The following is a 5,566-nucleotide window of genomic DNA, read 5'->3' as shown; positions in this document are numbered from 1 at the left end:
TTCTGATATATTCTAACCAAAGAACATTGTTTTTATAACTGATATTCTATTCGGTTTCGAACCATCGAAAGCTATCTAGGATTCTATCTGAGCTGCTATCTTTTGAAGCCTAGAATTGTAACTCCCAGACTTCTAAAATTTTTGACCCCCCCCTCTTCCTTTAAAAATTGTGTACAAAATCGGAGAGTTTAATTAGTTCTTTCCAAGTAATTCTCGGTGACTTATTATATATATATATATTTATATCATAAAATAAATAAAAAAATAAAAATCAAATAATAAAATAAAAAACAAAAACAAAAGCAAAAAACAATAAAAAAGAAAAACAAAAAACAAAAACAAAATGAATAATCAATTCGAGTTTTGTCAGTGAGTAACAATTGGCACAATTGTTTGTTATTAAGATCAAGTGGAAAAACCATGTCCGCACGGAATGCATAAGAAGAATGCAATTCAATCCGTCGATGGACGCATCAATAAAATTTCGGATGGATTTAAAGGAAGGATTCTCCATTACATGTATGTTAACGATGGATCGGACATCGAAGGAGCGAAATAATGTTCCGATTTGAAAAATCTTTGGTAAATCGATAGATATAAACAGAATTAAGTTATACAACGTCAAACAAAGCCATTCATAATAATTTTCTGTTTTTGTGGGCGTTAGGGTGGGCCTGGCTAGATGGAAAAAAACAATTCGCATTTGGGGCATCATAAAAATCTACATGTTTAATCCGAACTTTCTATCACTTATATTTACCGAGATATCAGGGTTTCTTGAAAATGCGAAAACCGTCTTTTGAGCTTGGTGGGCGTATGGGTGGGTGTGGCCAGATAATAGTACCACTTAAAGATGCGCTGGCATCCAAAGTTTGTACATACTAAATTTCAACTTTCTAGCTCTAATGGTTCCCGAGATTTTAGCGATTTTAGTTTTTCATGTTTTGTGGGTGGCAGGATGCTGAAATAAACTTGCACTGTCCCAGGACCTCAAGAATCTTCATGCTTAATCTCAACTTTGTATCTGCTATAGTTCCTGAGATCTCAGCCGAGGGACGGTCGGACGGACATGCCTCAATCGACTTCGCTATTGATCCTGATCAAGAATATATATACTTTATAGGGTCGGAAACGCTTTCTTCTATCTGTTACATACTTTTCAAAGAATCTAGTATATCCTTTTACTCTACGAGTAACGGGTATAAGAACGGAGAAAAAAATAAATACACTCAAGGCGTCGGATCAAGCCTTATTGGCTACGGCTAAAATCCTTTCAAGGAAAATTCGAAAATGTTAGAGTTTTGATTGACATTGGGTCACAAATAATATCAGAAGAATGTGCACAAATTCTAAAATTACCGAAAATTAAATCCCGAATCGATATAAGTAGAGTATCCTCCTATCAAAAAACTAAATGAATCTCTTAATTCAAGGTAACAATTCTCAAAAAACTTGAAGAATTGAAGCATTAGTACTCCAAAAACTAATGAAAGCTCTTCCAAGCACGACAATTGATGTTAACAAAGAAAAATGGAAGAACTACAATTAAGGTGACCCTGATTTCAATAAACCAAGCAACCACTATTGAGCTAAAAGATATGGATCAATATTGAGAAGTAGAGAAAGAAGACAAAAATGATATCGAATCTGAGATATGAGAAAATAAGTTCACAAAAACTACCACAAAAGACTCAGATAGACGATACATGTGTCGATTTCACCTACAGATGATGTCACCTTAGTGGATTCAAAGAAACAAGCAATGGCTCATTTTGTGAATCTAGAGAAAAAATTGAGCTAAAAGATATGGATCAATATTGAGAAGTAGAGGAAGAAGACAAAAATTATGTCGAATCTGAGATATGTGAAAACAAGTTCACAAAAACTACCACAAAAGACTCAGATAGACGATATATTGTGTCGATTTCACTTACAGATGGTGTCACCTTAGGGGATTCAAAGAAACAAGCAATGGGTCGTTTTGTGAATCTAGAAAAAAAATTAAACAGAAATGAAAAACTGAGGTTAGACTATACTAAATTCATGAATCAATATATGGATTTAGGACATATGGTCGAGGTACAGACCGAAGGTAAGTATTTTTTTACCGCACCGAGCTATAATTAGAGATTCAAGCCTGACGAAAAAATTAAGAGTACTTTTTGACGCTTCAGCAAAAAACCAATAACAAAAGTTTGAACGATATAATGTGGGTTGGTCCACGAGTTCAAAAAGTTATTTTTGACATTAACATAAAGTGGAGAAAACGGGAATATGTAGTATCTGCGGACGTTGAAAAATGTATCGCCAGATAAAAATAAATGATAATGATTAACAATATCAAAACATTTTATGGAGACAGTCTCCAGATGAAACAAGAGGTTTTACACAATTTTAAAATATTCATTATACCCGTTACTCGTAGAGTAAAAGGGTATACTAGATTCGTTGAAAAGTATGTAACAGATAGAAGGAAGCGTTTGCGACCCTAAAAAGTATATATATTCTTGATCAGGATCAATAGCGAAGTCGATTGAGCCATGTCCATCTGTCCGTCCGTCCGTGAATTTCCACTAGCAAAATAATATTTTAAAATTTTGTAAAACAATAACGGGTATCTTATAGTTGCGGCACTCGACTATAGCATTTCCTCTTGTTTTGCTAGTGGAAATAACCCAAGCGCCACCTATTGTCGGAGAAATCATGTGGAGTAACTGATAGTGAGGTCACTGCCCATGTGCCTTATAACCTAAATTTCTTCATAAGTAGCGAAATAATGTTGCGATTTGAAAAATCTTTGGTAAATCGATAGACTTCAACAGAAATAAGTTATACAACGTCAAATAAAGGCATTCATAATATTATTATAGGCGCCACAGTGTTCCGCGGTTTGTGGGCGTGGCCGGATTAAAACTCATGTGAAGTTGCAGTGGCAACCTTAAAATACGTATTCTTAAACCTAACTTTCTAGCTTTTATAGTTCCCGAGATTTTTGCATTTTCAGTTTTCCGGGTTTTGTGGGCGTTAGGGTGGACGTGGCTAGATGGGAAAAAAAGAATTTGCATTTGAAGCATCATAAAAACCTACATGTTTAATCCGAACTTTCTATCACATAGAGTTACCGATATATCAGGTTTTCTTGAAAATGCGAAAACCGTCTTTTGAGCTTGGTGGGCGTATGAGTGGGTGTGGCCAGATAATAGTACCACTTAAAGATGCGCTGGCATCCAAAGCTTATACATACTGAATTTCAACTTTCTAGTTCTAATAGTTCCCGAGATTTTAGCGATTTTAGTGTTTTGTGGGCGTTAGAGTAGGCGTGGCAGGATGCTGGAATAAACTTGCGCAGTCCCGGGACCTCAAGAATCGTCATGCTTTATCTCAACCTTGTATCTGCTACAGTTCCTGAGATCTCAGCGTTCATACGGACGGACGGACGGACGGACGGACGGACGGACAGACGGACATGGCTCAATCGACTTCGCTATTGATCCTGATCAAGAATATATATACTTTATAGGGTCGCAAACGCTTCCTTCTATCTGTTACATACTTTTCATCGAATCTAGTAAACCCTTTTTCTCCACGAGTAACGGGTATAAAAATTAAAAATTACAAACTGACAACAGTCACATATGGTACAGCATCAGCACCTTATTTAGCTACTAGAGTTCTTGAAGACATTGCTGATAAATGCAAAAACAAAAATTTAAGTAAAATTATTAGGGATGATTTCAATATGGACGATCTAATGACTGGGGCTGATACTGTAGAAGATTCCAATAATGTAATTTGATTAATTACACAAGAACTACAAAAAGTAGGTTTTAATTTAAGGAAATGGATTTCCAACATTCTAAAAATAAGAAAAACTTTAGGACACAGGAGACAAAAAAGTTCTTCCTCTTGCTGAAAATGGAGGTGGTAAGACATTGTTGCTTCAACGGGAACCTCAGAAGTATTTATTTAAATTCTAACTAAATAGCGGAGAATCTAAAAGAAAGAAGAATCTATCAACATTAGCTCCACCTCTCACACACCCTGTAGATCCTTATCATCCAACATTAGATCTTTCGATCGATAAGTCCACATGATTTCTCCGACAATAGGCGGCGCTTGGGTTATTTCCACTAGCAAAACAAGAGGAAACGGTATAGTCGAGTGCCGCGACTATAAGATACCCGTTATTGTTTAACAAAATTTTAAAATATTATTTTGCTAGTGGAAATTCACGGACGGACGGACAGACGGACATGGCTCAATCGACTTCGCTGTTGATCCTGATCAAGAATATATATACTTTATAGTGTCGCAAACGCTTCCTTCTATCTGTTACATACTTTTCATCGAATCTAGTAAACCCTTTTTCTCCACGAGTAACAGGTATAAAAATTAATAATTACAAACTGACAACAGTCACATATGGTACAGCATCAGCACCTTATTTAGCTACTAGAGTTCTTGAAGACATTGCTGATAAATGCAAAAACAAAAATTTAAGTAAAATTATTAGGGATGATTTCAATATGGACGATCTAATGACTGGGGCTGATACTGTAGAAGATTCCAATAATGTAATTTGATTAATTACACAAGAACTACAAAAAGTAGGTTTTAATTTAAGGAAATGGATTTCCAACATTCTAAAAATAAGAAAAACTTTAGGACACAGGAGACAAAAAAGTTCTTCCTCTTGCTGAAAATGGAGGTGGTAAGACATTGTTGCTTCAACGGGAACCTCAGAAGTATTTATTTAAATTCTAACTAAATAGCGGAGAATCTAAAAGAAAGAAGAATCTATCAACATTAGCTCCACCTCTCACACACCCTGTAGATCCTTATCATCCAACATTAGATCTTTCGATCGATAAGGGGCTATGTACTAAGCCTAAGATGAATTACGCTGATAAGAAAATTCGATGTTTTCGTAAAGCCGGCTTTAAATAAATTAATAACTTTATTTCAGAATTTGACTGGTCCGATTTTTACGCATGCACCGATATGTCGACTGCTCCAGATATATTTTATAGTACATTAAACCTAATTTTTGATCGCATTGTTCCGTTGCGGTATCCGGCTATGGCGGATAAACCCCCTTGGTATACAAGGCACCTTTTTAATCTAAAAAATATCAAGTTAAGATTCTTTAAAAAATACTTAAGAAATAATAGCATTGACAGTTAAGTGCATTATATGGTGGGTCGGTCAAACTTTACCGTGCATAACAATCAGTGTTAAAAGAACTATTTACCTCGATGTAAGAACCAGTTTGCTCTGGATCCGAAAAAGTTCTATAGTTTTGTTAGAACTAAGCGTAAATCTAAAACCTTTCCGTCTTTGCTATCGTTTGGAAAATCTACTGCAAGCACGGATAAGGAAATTACCGATCTTTTTGTATAGTTTCTTCATACCACCTATTCACCTTTGTTAATAAACGCGCAGACTTACGCATATGATATCCCCCGGACTAACTTTATTTCCGACCCACCTTGTCGAAATGTGGGGTAATAAAGAATCTTCAGAATGTGAAGCCAGTCTTTTCGCCAGGTCCAGACGGGGTACCGGG

This window comes from Drosophila eugracilis, unplaced genomic scaffold (genome assembly GCF_018153835.1).
Source record: "Drosophila eugracilis isolate 14026-0451.02 unplaced genomic scaffold, ASM1815383v1 contig_803, whole genome shotgun sequence".
NCBI lineage: Eukaryota > Metazoa > Arthropoda > Insecta > Diptera > Drosophilidae > Drosophila > Drosophila eugracilis.
The sequence above is the reverse complement of the archived record's forward strand: the minus strand, read 5'-3'. Positions refer to the sequence as shown.